General features: G+C 35.0%; 3 long non-coding RNA genes across 3 annotated transcripts; 2 read left to right on the top strand and 1 right to left on the bottom strand.

The window, feature by feature from the left end:
• The first annotated feature begins 1,798 nt into the window (after positions 1-1,798).
• On the top strand, positions 1,799-2,037 carry LOC124438752. The gene is made up of 2 exons (XR_006946162.1): positions 1,799-1,860; positions 1,936-2,037. It is a non-coding gene; the product is annotated as an uncharacterized LOC124438752 (long non-coding RNA).
• An 88-nt stretch (positions 2,038-2,125) lies between these two features.
• LOC124438751 lies at positions 2,126-3,104 on the bottom strand. Its single transcript, XR_006946161.1, has 2 exons — positions 3,043-3,104; positions 2,126-2,467 (listed from the first exon to the last, which is right to left on the bottom strand). It is a non-coding gene; the product is annotated as an uncharacterized LOC124438751 (long non-coding RNA).
• A 2,941-nt stretch (positions 3,105-6,045) lies between these two features.
• LOC124438880 lies at positions 6,046-19,327 on the top strand. The gene is made up of 3 exons (XR_006946188.1): positions 6,046-6,136; positions 18,268-18,270; positions 19,314-19,327. It is a non-coding gene; the product is annotated as an uncharacterized LOC124438880 (long non-coding RNA).
• Positions 19,328-19,611: the final 284 nt, after the last annotated feature.

Genomic DNA, 19,611 nt, shown 5'->3' with positions numbered 1-19,611 from the left:
TCATAAACTTCATCTATTACATTGCTGCGTCTTAAAAAGCTAGTGTATCGTTCGTAACACCGTCTATGATACCTAACCTCTAAAGCTACACAATCTTTATCAGCAATATTTACAACTATACTTTCATCTGAATTTCTCCTAGCTGCTTCTTTTAATTTACCCCCATCTTTTGTCTCTGCCATAACCAGTCGATCTAGCTTTCGCTTTCGAGTGCCCTATTAGTCATAAGTGAACATTTTTTGGTGAAATTATTAATTATCAAGAAGACAAAGATTGTTTCTCACGTAAAAAATTTCTTTCAATGCGGAAAATATATAAGCGAGCTTTCAATGTAGGATGTAAAGCTTTCGATAAAAAGAAAATACAATAAAATGTGTCACTTACCACTTCAGTCACAAAGACTTTTCTTTTTAAAATGATACATGTAAGTACATGTTTTGATTTTGGTGCAATGGCTTGTTTCTTCAGTGTAGATCTAAGTAGTTTTTGCCGATGTGCCTGTTATACTTTCGCCACCAGCAGGTAATAAATTGTCTGCAGTCGCATTTAGTGTCCTGTCTTTCCTTCTCTCACAACGAGTCTGCGCTCGATTTATAAACGTTTTATTGGTAAACTTAGAATAGCATCCTCTGTGATAAGCTAGGCTTGGTTCATTTTCTTCAATAAACGCCGTTCTCTCTGCAATTTCCCTCTGATCACCATCAAGAGTCACCCAAATTTCTCTGCATTCCATAAACTTTTTAAAAGAAACTTCGGTAAAATTTGTAAGTTGCCCACTCTCTCCTTTAAAGTGAATTAAACATTTCAAGAGCAAAGATGCCATCCTTTCGTTTTTTTCCGTTTTATCGCTTCGAACAAACACAGATACACATTTAATTGCCTATTTTAGTTTAAAGCAAATCAGAAGCAGTGCCAATATGAGCCATTTAAGAGACTAGAACTAGTACAATAGCTATTTATTACATGAAGTACACAGGGAAACAATGGCGGCGATCAAGTTTCAAAGCAACAAAAATTATTGATGTTTGATGGCAAAATGCTCACAAACTGCATGTTTATACGCGTGACAACAAGTAAATTCTTATTCAGCATATGAAAATGTATAGATTTATTTAAATTAAACTTAGTGCCCGACCGATGGCAACGGAACTGCACGATAATTCGACACAGAATACGGCCTATTTGTACATATAAATAATTAGTATTGGTAGCATTGAGCTCTATAAGACCTGGAGGGGCAAAGGGGCCTGGGCCTCGTGGTCAAAAACATGGCGGATTTTGGTGGTCAAAGTCAGCGGAGAGACGCGGGCTCATGAAATGAAAACTTTTTCGCCCCTCCGGATTTGACCACCACAATTGCGTGTTTATAGACATTACAATAAATATCAAAACATTTGTTGCGAAGTCTTATTTGAATACTTGTATTGCAAAAAATGCCGCAATCTTGTGTTGTACATGGATGCAAAAATAGTGCAAGAAAAACAAACATTTCATGGCACCGGTATGCAATAAAATATTGTTCATTATTTCTCAAAACAAAGCACTTCGTTTTGTAATTTTGTCGTTTGATGGCGTGATACCATTTCGTTTGTAGTTTTTTTAATTTTTAAAGCATAATCTTTAATTTAAATTGCATTTATCTCAAACTTTCTGCTCATTATAGCTTTCCAGATGCAGAAAACACCCACATCTTTCGGAGATGTGGGTGTTTAGCATAACAAAAACTCGAACTATGAATGAGTTTGCCCCAAAGAAATGGAGTCATTTGTTCAGAACATTTTCTGACCATATAAGGAAACAGTCGGGAATAGAGTTGTGTTAAAACTGAATGCGGTGCCAACTATATTCAAAAATGCTGTGGTATGTATCATACAATAGAAGTATCTAAATTTAAAATGTGTCCTTAAAGCTTCTTGTTTTTGCACAATTTGACAGAATATAGACTACAGTGATGAAGGGGCTAAAGGTTTACTAGATGCTGCTAGTTATATAGAAACACAACTCAATATTCCTGTGAATGAAGTATGTATTGGAAAATCTATTGTAAGTGAGGAGGTTGAATTTGAAAAAAGCCTTGTGCCCATGCCAGATTTAGTCATGGATGATAATCAATTGAAAAACAACGTTAAATGTGTTAATTGTGTTATTACTATATTTGCTTATAATATTTTATTGGATATTACAATTTATTTTATTTATATTTTTACATATTTCTTTTAATATATATTGGATTCATTTCTACCTTGGCAAGTTCATTTTTTTTCAATTTCCTTTGATTGTACTTGGTACAACTGCTGTAACAGCACCCTGTTATAATAAGATACAGACCAACATTGACACAACATTTAATACATACATATTATTATATGGATTGCTTTTACCTTTTTGCAGAAATTCACAAATTTCACTAAATAGTTGTATACAGACAAGCCGTATATCGCATGTAAATCTTATTCACTTAATAAATCTAAAATTTAAGTTTAGAGTAAGTTTATTGGTTCACTTGAGGCTAATATCCGTTAAAGGCACCTATTTTTTGTTTGCATTATACTTCACTACAGTGTTCGCACTCAAAGTAAGTTATATCGTGAGAACAATGGTTTTATTTACGAGTAGTCTGCCAAAATGCATAGTGCCTCTTTCTAGCTGTAAATAACGATTCCTTTGAATTATTGGATTAGTGTTCTGGTTAAAACAGTTCTTTTAAGAACTATTACATTGTTATTATCACCATTCACCATGGTATTCGCCATTTTGAAATCCATCTTTAAATGGTTTTATTTTATAAAAACATGTCATGAGCCGTTTGATAATAGGTAATTGCCCAAATTTTAAATTATGACCAATCAATTTAATCATGAAAGGCAGTTAAAAGAAAATATTTACCAACATTTGTAGTTAAGGTGAGTATTGGTGTTTTTAAAAATCGTTAAATATTGACATCTTAGATTTTCGCAATCACCAGCTATATAACCGACACGATTACATCTCAAAATTTAAAACAACTTTACTGATTTCTATCAAAATATTCAAAGTTTCTACCTTGAATTTTATTCGTAATATCAATCTACATGTGCCGTGATACTTCAACGCCATGTTTTCGTAAAACATATAAATCAGGAGGGAGAATATTAAAAACATTTCAAAGTGGAAGTTTTGACCACCAAAATCCGCCATTACCGCCATGTTTTTGACCACGCGGCCGCGCGCTGATAATTTATAGTAATTTTGTTGACGTTTCCCCTCCAGGTCTTATAGAACTCAATGATTGGTAGCTGTAAGCTGTTCAAGCAAAACAGAAGAGTAGTAGTGCTCGAAGGGGTTAGCATTTTTAAAATTTATATCTTGTTCTTGACATACATTACACAATTCCAAAAGACTGTAAGTAGTACACAATAATATCTATAGAAATTGATAAATTTCTTTGCCTACACTGTCAATTAACTATTTTGCCTTCATGCAGCAATAGACAGAGTGTTTTTGTCAGAGAAACCAATGCACTTTAGTTTTCAAGTTTGTAATTTCAATGGAAAAATAATGTAGTGTTGTTCAGTAATAGACCCAAGGTTCTGCCAAGCAGTTTACATAATACAAATTTCCGACCAACATATGGTGTTTTTAATTTTTTTCTTTTTTGTAGCTCTTCTAGTTCAACATACTTTCTTTATGAGTTTTCAGTAGATTTATCAGGTAATGACAATACACTTATGATACTTATCCATGGTAAATTTTCATTTGACTTATGTCGTAGGACTGAAGCAAACATTTTCTCGCTTCCTTAGGAACATTTTTACACAGATTTATCCAATTTGAGCAAGAAAAATAGTTGCACCAAACTGCTTACAAACATTCAAACACACAGAAGCATGAAATAATGTATAAGTTTGACGAGATTGACAGGTCTACTAAAGAATGCCGTTTGATTTTCACTTTTAAAAGGTTAAAATGTCATAAAATAACTTAAATGTTACAGCCAAAATATGCGTTTTTCTACCGTCGATTTTCTTTATTTTGATATGTGTGTGTGTACTGTGTTTTTCACGCAATGCTGAAGCATTATTTTCACATGATATGCTGTCGGTATCGTAATTGGGTTTTTTTCTCACTTGTTTTCGTTCATATAAACAGTATTAGAAATCAGGAGGGAGTGAATATTGAAAAAAAAATTTAAAGTGGAAGTTTTGACCACCAAAATCCGCCATTACCGCCATGTTTTTGACCACGGGGTACCAGTGAATTCCATATAGATATATATCTGGAATGATAACGACAATACATTTTATAGATATAAAATTGAAGCCAAAGTCCTAGTCTCTCGCGCGGTTTGTACGTCAGTTCCAGTCCTTCAAAGTCGAATATTCACGCGGTTAGTACGTCAGTTTCATTCCCCTGAGTGCCAAACATACACGGCCAATATAAATTTGAATACAAATGGCAAAAGCATAAACATATAAACAACATCACGACAAACAACACACGAGGCCAACTCTTCGCAAAAGGTTATTTTTTACAGCTGAAACTTTACTACAGTGACTTCATTGTAACTTACAACTTGTAACTGAAAATTACACTGTATACAAAAAAGACAATATAATAAGAAAATATGACGAGAAAATATTCAAGCAAAAAATTTTCTTACATCGGTAACTTTTCAAACGCTGTCAAACAGTGTTTGTCTTTTTTGTCATTTCAGTGGATTTAAAGATCTGTTTTTCCGAAGAAAAAAGAAACTTGAATATCCAGTTTCATAAAAAATATTGAGTCTATAACTTTTCCCCTTTTCCCCTCCAGGTCTTATAGAACTCAATGGACCTGACGTCAAAAAAATGGCGGCCAACGGACGTATTTCGCTGAAATGATCGCTTTGCAGAAAAATAATATTCTCGACCTCCCAATGGTGTCTATAGTAAATTATAAAGAATTTTTCAAAAACAAACACGATATCACAGAATATGGATATCGTTAGTTCCATATTCTGTGACGATATCTTTTTTGGCATTTCTTTTATAATGCCAACACTTCAATCGTTCAATTGTTGGATGTCGTAGTTTCCACAAAAAGGAACATATCGCTTCTCACAGGTGAGATAGTTGCTTGTTTTGTTAGTCCGTCAACGATTGAAAAGCAATTATATATACACTTGAAAAGCCATAATATACATATTAAAGATCGTATTTTTTAAGACTGACTTGAACGCCAAATATACTGATGTTTCCTGTTTTTGTTTATAAAATTCTGCATACTTTTCTGTCATTTGTTAATGCATGAAATCGTAAATTTACCCATCTATTTGCAAAATAGTTTCCCTAAAGCAAAAAAGACCCTGCACACATTTTGCTCTGTGAGTAAGTATCAAAAAGAAATGATCAGCCCCAACGGTACCCATGATTTGAAGCAGAGCTTGTTATGTTCTATTTGCTGACAAAATGCAGGAAGATCAAGGAGTAAAGATGACTGGACATCTGCATTCATACATGTGTAGCCGACATATAGCTCTTTCGTCGATAGTTATAAATGCATCCTCGTAGGAGCAGATAACTGACAACCACAGTTGACTCGCTGTTATGAATTTAAGGTTTTTACCTTGAATTGCATCAAAAAATTGCTTGCCGAATCCCAAATACAAACATACATTTTCCTCACTCTTTCTTCAGGAGGGAGTGGGAAATTGTGAAATTTTGGGAAAAGCGGTCAATTTCGGTAAATCTCAGCGGCAACGGACGAAATCCGCCATTTTTTGGCGTCATCAACTATCTAAGGCCGCGCTTGAGATAACTGCTCCAGTTATTATAGAACTCAATGAGGCTAACTCAATATAACCATGCCTATATACTTGTGTGAAGCCACTTTGCAGTTTCGCGTGTATCTCGCGTGGACTGTTTTATTGGCGTGACGGATTATTTTGCAAAAACTGCTAACTTGGAAATAGAATGCTAGCCTAAATTTTTTATTTTTTTAAAACCGTTAGCAAAATTGGTTATTAATGTGTTAAGATGCATTGTGGACGTTCCAAGGAATGTTTTGTATACGTAACGCTGTATTATATAAAACATAAAAGTGAGAATTTGCTTCGAAATACGAATTTCTCATTTGTCGTCGAAAGACCAAAAATTTAAGATAAAACAGATAACAGGTAGTCTGTGTCTTTGAGTGCTGTGCAAAATACACGCAATCCAGTCAATATAACATGTTTCATAACAATTTTATTGCTTTTAAAGTCAGACTTGCTTTGTAAGAATTTCACATGCTCTTTTGTAATGTGTGAAAGTGATGATTTGAAATTTTGAAGTTGGGTGATTGTTGGTTCTTGTCATTTACTTCTCCCACTTCTTAAGAACTGGTGGAAGATTTGAAATGCATCCATATTTTTGTATTGAGAATTTTATCAGCAAGTTCATGCTTATAAATAAATAGCCAAGTCTACAACATGACAAGTATTGCTAATATAACTTGCTTACATTAATGCCAAAAAGCAACCTTCATCCTCAGTGGTTTGAACCAGCGTTTTAAAATGATTATAAAGCAAGCAAAGCTATATCATGTATCAAAATTTTATAGTATATCATATTGGTATTGTCGTATTGACCCTTTTGACTCTTTAATGGTTCAATTAATAATAACAAATAATATGGCATAACAGTTTTTTTAAACGAACTCAAATTATTTTTTTGCTAACTTTTTGAAATATTTTGCAGAGTGATTTTCTTTTTGTTTACGCTCTGAACTTTCAAAAATGACTGGGGCGAGCTAATGTTGCTCGGAAATACAAAAATTACCGAAAAACAGCGTTTTTTGCCCTGACAGCCTCATTTTCAAAGATTCAAACAATATTATAAGGATAGATAAGTGTGTTTTACATCCTTTTAATGAAAAAAAAACGAGGGGTGTCAGTTTAGTATTCAAGTTATAAGGCATGTTTTCATGTGCCAAAACAAAGTTCGCTTTTCATCCTTTTAAAAAGAAGCTTAAACATGTACAAATGTCGTTCAAACTTGTTTTATATTGAAGTCCAAACATTGTTTAAGGCTCGAAGACCACTGTTTTTTGCAAAAAATCCGGCAATTTTGAAGTATTTCGCCTCCGTACCCTCAATAGCGGCGATCATGCAGGCTTCAAAGATGGCGGCCAAGTTAGCCTTCCAGTTGTTATGGAGTTCATTGGTTTGACCCATAGATATAGTAGTTCTAGATCGCTGACGAGTGTGACGTAATATAAGACTTATTAAGACGGCAGCGTGACATTCATGATAAATCCAAGATGGCGCGGGAACCGGGCAAAAAACTTGGGGCTAGTATTAGGCAATTGTTGTTTTTTGCAGTTTACTTCGTTTCAGTGTTTTCAAACTCCTCCAATCAAGTTTTATTGGAAACAAAGCGTTATTAATAATGTTTTGAAGCCATATTGGACAATTATTATTGGAATACGTCCGAAAATATCGCTAGCGAAGTGTTGTGTAAATTGGTTGTTTGGTTGTCTCGAGGCGTTTGTCTACCAAAATAAACGGATTTCGTCTGCTTTAGCTCCCGTACTGGTTCGTCCACGTTGAAATACATCATATTGAATACAAACAAAAAGATGGGAAAATTAATCTTCATATTTTTTACATAAATTTCACTTCAAGATGCTATTCGTTCTTTCATTCTTCAAATATGTGTTGGCACTTAACAGACACAGTCTTAATCGTTTCCAAAAAGGATGAGTTTTGTCAGCTTTTGTCGCTTAGATGGCGCTCCTTTACAAACTTTTCTCTCGGAGTAGAGTTTGGAGAACTGGTGTACAAATATTTTACTGTACACATATGTAACTGAAAACTGTAACTGCATGGCAATTTTCTTTACACGTAAAATTTCATGTATTGAATGGTAAAATATCCGTAATATCCGATATTTTCTATACGGATATATTATCTGGGACATAGCCAGAATTTTTATTTGGTCATGCTATCCTAATGTTGCTGTGTTCACTGACTGTAAAAACAAGAGATTTTTAATGAAATGAACAATGACGCAGTGAAATGTACATAGCAACATCGTCTGGCTATGCCACCGATGATATCTATATCAAATATTTCATAAGATAATATATAAATTCAATAAACACCTTAGCTCTGGTAAAAAAAAATAAGTACTTTATACAGAGCTTTATAACTCTCTCCAAAAATTGTATTGTAACAGTATCTTGAGTTATGCATTTGAATGTTACTATGTCAGATTTTGAAATAACCAGTAATATAACAAGCTACTGAACATACATATGTTTTCTTCTCTTTCGTATAACAACTTAGCTGTAAGATCTCATCAGTATAGCCAATGAGATGAGGCAAGTTTCCTTCAGTTACGTTTCCCAACATTAACAGCTTTTCTAAGATCTAGTCAGTAAACAATAGTGCTGCAGTGTTATGTATCTCCTTGCTCCTCTCTCCATTCAACGTCGAATGGCCTTGCTAAACTGTAGATGAATCTCACATATCAGTACGAGTACAGTGGGAGTACCTTCGTAAATAAATTGCTTTTTTGTCATAAATGTTCAGATTTATTTTCCCATCTTTCTATAAATTGTCAATATGATATATTTCAATGCGCAACAAACCAGTATGGGAGCTAAAGCTGACAAAATCTGTTTATTTTAGTGGACGAACGACTCGAGAGAGCCAAACGACCAATATACACAATATTTCGAAAGTGATATTTTCGCCCGTATTTTAATAATAACTGTCCAATATGGCTTCAAAACACTTGCAATAACGATTTGTTTCCAATAAAACTTGATCGGAAGAGTTTGAAAACAATGAGAAGAAGTAAATTGCGAAAAACATCAATTGCCCTATAGTGACTCTATGTTTTTTGCCCGGTTCCCACGCCATCTTGGATTTATCATGAATGTCACGCAATATGGCGGCTCGTCAGTAATCTAGACCTACTATATCTATGGTTTGACCGTTGAGTTCTATAAGACCTGGAGAGTAAAAGGGGCCTGGACCCCGTGGTCAAAAACATAGCGGTAATGGCGGATTTTGGTGGTTAAAACTTCCACTTTAAAATTTTTTTTCAATATTCACTCCCTCCTGATTTCCAATACTGTTTATATGAACGATAACAAGTGAAAAAAAAAACAATTACGATACCGACAGCATCATGTGAAAATAATGCTTCAGCATTGCGTGAAAACACAGTACACACACATCAAAATAAAGAAAATCGACGGTAGAGAAACGCATATTTTGGCTGTAACATTTAAGTTATTTTATGACATTTAACCTTTTAAAAGTGAAAATCAAACGGCATTCTTGAGTAGACCTGTCAATCTCGTCAAACATATACATTATTTCATGCTTCTGTTTTTTTGACTGTTTGTAAACAGTTTGGTGCGACTATTTTTCTTGCTCAAATGGATAAATCTGTGTAAAAATGCTCCTAAGGAAGCGATAAAATGTTTGCTTCAGTCCTACGACATAAGTCAACTGAAAATTTACCATGGATGGTATCATAATTGTATTGTCACTGATGATAAATCTACTGAAAACTCATAAAGTAAGTATGTTAAACTAGAAGAGCTAAAAAGAAAAAATTCAAAACGCCATGATACTGTTGCTTGGTAATTTGTATTTTTTTTAAACAGCTTGGCAGAATTTTGGATCTATTACTGAACAGAACTACATTAATTTTCCATTGAAATTACAAACTTGGAAACTAAAGTGCATTGGTTTCTCTGACAAAAACACTATCTATTGCTGCATGAAGGCAAAATAGTTATTTGACTGTGTAGGTGAAGAAATTTATCAAGTTCTATAGATATTATTGTGCATTACTTACAGTTTTTTGGAATTGTGTAATATATGTCAAGAACAAGATATAATTTTTCAAAAATGCTAACCCCTTCGAGCACTACTACTCTTCTGTTTTTGTTAAACAACTTGCAGCTACCAATACTAATTATTTATATGTACAAACTAACATTTGGGAATTAAATGATAAACAACTTGTTAAATCTTTGTATTTTAAATCGAGCCTTTGAATTAGTTCCTTTTATCTCTTGGTAAAAAAATATTATTGAAAGACTTACAAATCAAGTTTCTCAAAGATAGTATTTTGTACAAAGAAACTAAACATAATTGGAAAGGTCACATGTTGAAGACAGACTTTGCTTCTTTGAGTAAGTTGCTTGACCATGAGCAATTTAAATTTGTTTACAATTTGTTTAAAGAATTCTTTTTATTGATTTGTAATAATTCTTTATAAGACACAAAGAATTTCTTTGCCATCTATTTTTGCTTCCTCTACATTCAACTTCATTGTAACCAATGCATCCCATGTGAATTTGTGGATCACCTGGAATCATACCAAGTATGGATTTGGTGAGATGAGACAATAATATGTGTAATTTTTCATGCATATTAATGATATAATCATAAACTACTGTTGAACAAAAATTTCAAGGTAGAAACAAATCTTAGCACATTGTTCAACACACTTCTTTTATCTTGGTTTTGAAGTAGTAACCTGTTTACTATAACAATAAATACTTCATTTACAGAAACGCGAAGTAGTACAGAAAACTGTTTGCATAAATCCAAATTTCCAATCCCATTATAAATGTCTACACTATACAGTCAGTCAAATTGAGCAGGCAAACAGTTTAATAGTTATTTTTATTATACAACATATACCATAGTTCTCATTAATTTTGCATGGCACTGCATTCAATTTCAACACAACTCTGTTGTAAACTTTCTATTCATCTTTTCCAAAAAAAAAACATGAATAAATTCTGCCCCATTTTTGGGAGGTAAACTCAATTCAAATCAGGAGAGTTTAACTTGATCATGATACAAGATGAATGCAAAACTGGATAAAAATTGGCAGCTTTCTCTTCAAGTATCGTGTTAAAAACAAGATAGTAAAACTAATACTGTGCTACTTACCGGAGTCAAGAAATGTTCCCTTTTCTGTCGCTATTTCAGCATCCGCAAACCACAGAAGTTGGCAGTTTAATAAATAAAATTTTAAAAAAGTGTTTATGTTAGGAAAATAAATAGTTTTGATATTTTCTATACTCGCAATCGTGGTGGTCAAATCAGGGTGTGCGACAAAAGTTTTATTTCATGAGCCCGCGTCTCTCCGCTGACTTTGACCACCAAAATCCGCCATGTTTTTGACTACGCGGCCGCGCGCTAATAATTTATAGTAATTTTGTTGATGTTTCTACGGTGGCCCAGAAGTGCAATACACAAACACAAATTCAAATACACAAACGCAAATTCAAATACACAAACGCAAATTCAAATACACAAACGCAAATTCAAATACACAAACACAAATTCAAATACACAAACGCAAATTCAAATACACAAACGCAAATTCAAATACACAAACGCAAATTCAAATACACAAACGCAAATTCAAATACACAAACACAAATTCAAATACACAAACACAAATTCAAATACACAAACACAAATTCAAATACACAAACGCAAATTCAAATACACAAACAAATTGAATACTCAAATGCAACTCGACATTTTCAAAACATGCTTAGTGCGTCCTTAATAACATCTGCCGTGTCGCAAATATGGAGGAAGCCATAAGATATTACTTTGAGAAAAACTACAAATATAAAATTATTTTAGAGTTTTTGGAGAAGTTTCATGGCATAAAAATGTGTATGAGAACACTTAAAAGTAAATTGAACGAGTTTGGATTGCGTAAAAGGAATTATAATGCCTCTCGAGATCATGTAAGGGAATGCATTCAGCGCGAACTTGATGGTTGTGGTCAACTGCTTGGGTATCGAGCAATGTGGCGATTGCTACAACGAAAGTACGAAATGCGTGTTCCTCGTAAATTTTTAGAATCAATCCTTCAGGAACTCGACCCTGAAGGGTCAAGATTACGCAGAGCACATCGACTTCAAAGCAGTGGCGTGGTGGCAGGGGGGGCTACGGGGGCCAGGGCCCCCCTAGCTGTTGATTTTGAGGGCGCTGAATTGAATACGAGTCAACGAGTCATCAAGTTTTAAATATGGGCTATAAAAAAAACACATTTGAAACAGAACAGTTATTTTCACAGTTATATATCCAGTGAATGAAGTTAACTTTAAGGAATTACGGAAGAAAGGGAGTAGACGGACCAAAATGACACTTTGTCAGGGGGTCGATTAAAGAATAAGATATTGACAAGCATTCTATAATTAGATGTTTTGTTTGTGGCCACAACGCCTGCATGATTTGTAACGATGACTGTAGACAACATACATGCAGGGAGAAACTAGAACGCTAATTAAAATATTATATATTCAGCTTTGCACTGCTGATTTCTATTGAGTTTAACATCGCCAACAAAAGAATTCAACAAGGCAGAGGTGAATATATGAATATTTACACACACCCCCAATTAGCATTCTAGTTTCACCTATGCATACACACGGCCAAATTGTCCTCTTAAGGCGCAACAATGCCTAAAATGTGTAATTTTTGCCTATCTTAATCAATGTTTTGCTTCCCTCACAGACAGTAATCGTTACTGGCATTTTATCTTATTATTAATCCGAGCGTAATAATATATTTTAAAAATGACAGTAGTGCAGTCATCGGTAAATTGCTATCATATTGCATAGTCTAACATGAAGTAGCCCTTAATGATACCGCAGCATGTACTGCATTGTTCGTATTATGTTATTTACATTTTCATCGTTACGACGACACATTTGTCATTTTCAGTAGTAAAGCAAGCTATTATACGGTAAAAATTTTTTAAATCACTTAAAGCTTCTTCGTAGATGTTCAAGATTCATTTATCTGCAGTTATCGAATGTGCATAACAGCATCTATTTAATTGAAATTAAGATATATTTTAAAAAACAACATTTGAAGACCAATTAAATTAATGTCTCAAAATGCAACTCTCATTTTGAGCTTCTATTGCTGGCAATACAGATGTAATTCACAAAACAAACATTTCATTTGATGATTCCATTTGTGTTGGGAAATCTATTTTAATATTATTTAATGTACATCATGGATCATGGTGCAATATTAAAGACTAACTGCAATGTCTAATTCTTTCAACACCACGATGAGAAAAAAGTCGGGTGCTGAGTATCGAAAATTAAAGAAAGCTAGACAAGAAGAATTTTCGAAACTTGGGGGAGTTTTGCTTGATTACTTTAAACCTATACAAAATTACCCACCATGCATTTTGTCACAAACAACAGAGGAGTTAGAATTAAAATTCAAGGAAACGCAGAGCATAAGTGAAGACATTAAACAAGGGCATGCGCAAGAAAAATCTGAATCGATAGATGTAAATGATCAAGATGAGCATACTTTCAAATCAATCAAAAGCAATGATTCTGTTAGTGAATGCCTTGAATTTGAGAGCTTTGTAAATTCAAATGAACGTAACGAAGGCGAAAGCATCTCAGAATCTGCTGAAAATGAATTGAATCGAAATATTTCTAATGATACGAAAGAAAACACGTTTGACCCTGGGACAGTTGTTGGTCCTAATCTCAGCATTAGCAAAAAAAGGCGTTTACTTAAAATGAATCCATGCCAACCATCCCAGTTTGTTTTGAAACAAAGGAGGAGAGTACAAGGAGATCGCACTCGCTATTGCTCCCAGCAGGATTTTTTCCACGATGATGGAACAAGACAAATATGAATTTCCTATTCTCTAAGTGAAGACAGCTTGTTTTGCATACCATGCATTCTGTTTACAGATGTAACGTCTAGGGGAGAAAATATTCGGTCAAATCAAGGAATAGCTTTTGCAAACTTTAGTTTCTCCAAAGGGAAAAAGCAGTATATTAGAATTCTGGAGCATGAAAAATGCAATTCTCAACTAAACGCAAGAGTTGCAGAAGCTCTTTTCCTTCAAGAAAACTCAATATCGAATCAGTTTCATCACTAGGGGAGAATCGAGTCTGAAAGACGTAAAAAGGAAGTTATTTTAAACAAAACAGTTTTGAAACGTGTGATAGATGCTATTATGTTTCTTGGAAGACAAGGGCGTTCCTTTAGGGGTCACTGTGAATCACTGACAAATTTCTATTTTAATAAATGAAACTTTTTGGAAACGCTTAAATTATTGTCAGAGTACGATCAACCAATCAATGAGCATCTTGAGAAAGTTTGTGATCACCAAGGGAAGCAATCGACAAAGGATGGTGGTAAAACTGATGGAAAAGGATTCAATGGACGTGGCTCATGGCTAACGTTTTTGAGCAACGATATTCAAAATAAGTTAATCAATATCATTGGTAAAGAAATAACTTCTGTAATAGTACAAAAAATACGCAACTTCAAAGCATGGGCATTGATTGCTGATACAACACCCGATATAACTCATACAGAGCAATTGAGTATATGCGTAAGGCTTGTTAATGAAATTGGCGAGTGTTCTGAACACGTTTTGTCATGCCAAAAAGCAATTGGAACAACTGCACATGACCTATACACTGCTATTACAACAATATTACAATTGCATGGAGTTTCATTTGAAAAGCTTGTTGCCCAAACGTATGACGGAGCATCCAGTATTAGCGGATGTTATAATGGTTTGCAGGCATTTGTAAAAGAGAAAATCGGAAACCACATCATCTATGTTCACTGCTATGCGCATACGCTAAATCTCGTCTTGTCTAATTGAGCTTGTGTTGCTATTGATGTCATTACTTTTTGACTCTCTCGAAAACGGCACGTTCTCTTTAATAATTCTCATGAAGTACACGAATTGTTTCAATTGGTTCAAAATAATGAAAACCTCAAAATTTCTTCAATTAATTGTCTTAATACAGTTCGACGGAATGCAAAAGAATTTTGTCTAAACGTATTTTAGAGGTTCGAGTGCATTTATGCGAGTGCTCCAAAAAGTGGCTGAGGAAAGATCGTTCACTGAAAGTCAGCGAGCAACAACAAATGGATTGCAAGCAGCTTTTCAGACAAAGCAATTTGTTGCAACTGCCTGTCTTTTCCAAGAAATTTTTGGAATTACTGGACCTTTAAGTCGATATCTACAGAGCGTAAATGCTGACTTTGGAAAAGCAATGGATATGGTTGATAGCTCAATTTCTAGAATTCAAATCATACGTGACAAACCAGAAAAAATCATTGAAATGTCCGATTCTTTTACGTTAGATGTCGAATGGAGGTCTACACGACCTCGTCGTCGACGACCAATGGAAGGAGAACAAGCCAGAGATGATTTGGAGGATTCACTAAAAGCACAATGGAGGCGAGACACATTCTATAAAGTGCTAGATTCCATTCAATCTTCAATGAAGAATCGTTTTGAAAAGAATCGGCCACTAATGAAATCATTTGCTTTATTCGGACCTAATCAATTTGACGAGCTCTCGAGCAAGTACAAGACATCTCACGATCTTCAATCAGCAGTGAAAGCCTTTTGTGATTGTATAAGATAGATTCCCAAAGATGCGCTACTGAACTGTTAAGCTTGGCAGAAACATTTAAAAAATTTCACTGTTCTCAGTTTACAACTCAAACTGACCATAATCATAATAAGCAGAACTTTGAAAGTATTGATGATGGTGATGATGATGATGACGAAAATCATTCTGATACTGACATAAGTAAGCATTCGAATAATGCGTCAATTACCGAGAAGGCTACCGTCATTCTTAGATGCCATGAAGCTGCTTTGTTTTCCAAAGTACCATTTAGTCGACGCATACCCAACATTATGCAAAGTTTATTCAATTGCAGTGGCCGTACCCATTAGCTCAGCAACTGCTGAACGTTCTTTTTCTTCGCTGAAGAGAGTAAAAACGAGGATTCGATCTACGATGGTACAGGAACGCCTGGAATCATTTCTTTTAAGGGAAGTTGAAAGGGAAACTCTCCTTTCTATAGACAAAGATAGAATCATAACTTTACTTGGGAAAACCTCCCCAACGCTTGCAAAGGCATTAATATAAATATATTTTTCTATGAAAAACAAATAATGTAACAGACATATAATTGCTTGATGATACTTGGTTTTTAAGTTACTTTCTTTTTTATGAAGATTCATGTTTGTGTTTTATAAAATAAAAATAGCTAAAATACTTGAAAATAGCTATAACAAAAGGTGAAAGGGGCGCAAAATTTGTGTTGGCCACCGCAGTAAAAACTACGCCACCACGCCACTGCTTCAAAGGAGAGTATACCTGAATCCAGGGCCACATCATTGTTGGCGCGCTGACGGATATGATAAATTGAAACCTTTTGGATTCCCAATTCACGGATTGCATTGATCGACGCATCATGTGGCTTGAGATCACAAAAAGCAATAATAATCCTAATGTTATTGCAAACTTGTTTCTAAACTGTGTAAAAGAACAACAAACCTGCCCAACAACCATAAGAACTGACGGATAAGACTGAGGGACGGACAATCGCCTAATGGCTACAGCTCAGAGTTTTTTACGACGCACTCACCACGATGTAATCTCTGGATTAAAGGCTCATCAATATGGCTCTTCCCATAGCAATCAAAGAATTGAAGCGTGGTGGGCTTTGCTGCGTCGATCATGGACATCGTGGTGGATAAACTTTTTCAAAGACCTTGTGGCTAATGGGATTTTGGACACAAGTAAAAAATTGCATGTCGAATGTCTTTGGTTTTCATTTATTAATGTAATGAAACAAAGTCTTAATGACATTAAAGAGTCGTGGAACAGTCATTACGTTCGTAGGTCGCGGTACCACACAGCCCACGGCATACCCAACCAGCTTTTCTTTTTGCCTGAGTCTGTTCATGCATCGGATTGCAAAAAGATCAATCTTCATCGAGACATTTTAGAAATTGAGCGCCTTATTAACCTACCAAATAACCACGAATCACGCACATATCAAGAATACTTTGCTTACAACTCGGCTATACTGGGATTGGGGGATCCACAGAACTGGAGGGAAAGCCTGGCAGTATTTCGGAGATTGGTGGCAGAAGCTGAGTAGCAATTAAACTTTTTTTATTGAAACATGAACTACAATAATTCCAAGCAGAAACTTTTCTCTGGTTACACAATATACAGTTCAATTTATTATATGGCAAGCGTCACTTCCGGCAAAATGGCGTGCTTTGATTGGCTCAGAAACATTTTACCCGTCCATTATTTTCCCGTACTCGACCATTGTCCAAAACGCGTAATTTTTTACAATCAAATGTAAACAAACTTCGTAAACAGCAAAACGCAAAATAATCGGAACAAAAAACCATTTACGAATGTGACTCGAAGGAAAAACACTTGGAAAACAGTTTAACTATCCTGACGATACAGTTTGAAACGATTTACTTTTTATAAACGAAAACTAGAAAAGTGAAAGCCAGCCAACCGGTAAAAAACAGCAAGGACGAGAAAGAAAGCAAGCTTTGTTTCATGTTAAATAATGCCATATAATAAACTTTTAAAGTTCTTATATTACGAATTTTACCCCCCCCCCTTTTTTATGAGCTTAATTAAAAATTTGGATTATTTGAAGAACTATGACATGTCGCTGGACTTAAACAGATAAACATAAGTTCCTTAATTTTGCCTCCAAAGTCGGGTACTATTTGCGAATTTTTTACGACGCCATATTGATACTTGTGACGTAGATAGTTGAACACGTCTGTTTCCGTCAATATAATATTATATTATAGGAGGTGATTTTGTTGTCGTTTTTCTTGTCTTAAAAACAAATAATGACATTATTTTCAATAAAATATTAAAAACAAGTTTCCGGAAAGTATGGCCTCAAATCAGTGCTCAGATAATTCGAATTCGATGTCTGAATGCGTATCTGATTCGAGCTCGGAATCCGTGGGTTATGTCGAGCATTTAAACGACTTCGCATATGACGATGAACCGCTCGCAGGAGATGGTGATGAAGTGCATACTCCAGATAATCCCGATGGAATTGTCCCTGCGACATTAGAACAACGAAGTGATGGCGTAATTCCACTCGGTGAATGGTAAGTTGTTGTTTTCTCCTGTTTGTAATATACATAAAGTTACTTTATAAACCTTAATGCTCCCACGTTTCAGGTGTAATTGTCAATGCTGTCATACCGATTTGTTAGAAGGCGCATTAGAGTACAGAAATAGGACCAGCTTTGCAGAAAATGACATTCGATGGCAGCATTGAGAAAATATCATGCATAACACAGCATGCCAAATTTGGGCCTTTAATTCATGAGGCTGTCCTTGAAAACGTCGGACCACTATTGAGAGATAGGAATGGACGTGCTTATCGCTGCCAACCATCACAATCATTAAATATGTAAGATTGTAAATTGTATGAGAAACAATGTTATCATCAACACTGTTTCATCAACACTGTTTCATCAACAATAATTAGTCCAACCTTTTTATTTACTTCAGGTACTTGAGAGCTGTGGCATACAGATGGTTGATGCGATGGTTTTGTGGGTCTATGGGATGGGAGAATACTCGGCCTTTACCTGCTTGTGTTTACCACTTTATTCGGAAAGCATATCCAAGTGGTAACACAAAAGGTTACATCCCATCAGAGGGGCGAAAGGTCTTTTAACTTGTGCACTGTAGAGACTGTTGACCTTCTATGCTGAGTTTAGAATGGTCAGGAAATATGCCTAGATGAAAACCAAATAGGAGATACATGGATGCACTATATAAGTTGACATGCAGTTTAATGGTTTGAAACAAGAGTAAACAATAAAAACAAATTGGTGCAATTACTGAGAGGTTAAGCTGAAAGAATTAAATGAAAAAAAATCTTTTCTTCAATGTCAGTCTGGGAAAAAAGAAAAAATAAAAAATATATGGAATTAAATCATAGCATAACTTGATGTATTACTTGCGGTATCTTCATCTAAATCTTCACTCTGACTAGACTCTTCGAAAGAGTAGTCCATGTATGATTCTCCTTCGAAAAGCTCTTCAGCACTCCCCTGCATTTCATCGTCTATATTAATGCTGGTCACCACGGATATATTACGATTTTCCCTGATTCCGCTTCGATATTCATTTTGCAACTTCTCGGCCTTTTTCTTCAAAGATGCTTTTGTCTTTTTATACCACCTTAAAGTCTTTTGTAAAGATGTAAGTTTTTTCTTAAGACGATGGCACGATTTACATGAAGACTGGGATTCACAAATATCTTCACCAACTGCATGTAGTTCTTCTTCAAATGGCGAATCGTTTGCTTCCCCAGTGCATACTTCAAAATGCTCAGCTCCATCACTAGTAGATGGTATTTCCTCATCGCGAGAACATGTTTCCTTCAGCGATGGCTTATGGAGAGTATGTCGAATAATCTACAAAACTTATATCGAATTTACATATGACAAAAGAAAAATTAACATAAACAAGCGTAAACTTACTTGTCTTCGCTTTCGATCGGTTATTTCGTCCTGTAATGGTTCAGGAATCCCAGCCACGTCAATGGTTGGGATAGCATCTTTCTTCAACCTTCTTTTGAGCTTGACTTGCACGCTCAAATTAAGGTCAAAACAAGAATCTTCAAAATGCGCAGAACACAGACACGAGGTAGACTGGAAACAGATGCATCGACATTCCTTCGGTTTTTGAATCATTGGCGCAACTAATTTGATTAGGTCCGCCAGCAACACAGCGTTTTCCTCCGCGTTT

Source organism: Xenia sp. Carnegie-2017, unplaced genomic scaffold (genome assembly GCF_021976095.1).
Source record: "Xenia sp. Carnegie-2017 unplaced genomic scaffold, XeniaSp_v1 HiC_scaffold_19, whole genome shotgun sequence".
Lineage (NCBI taxonomy): Eukaryota > Metazoa > Cnidaria > Anthozoa > Malacalcyonacea > Xeniidae > Xenia > Xenia sp. Carnegie-2017.
This window is presented reverse-complemented; position numbering and strand designations above follow the sequence as displayed.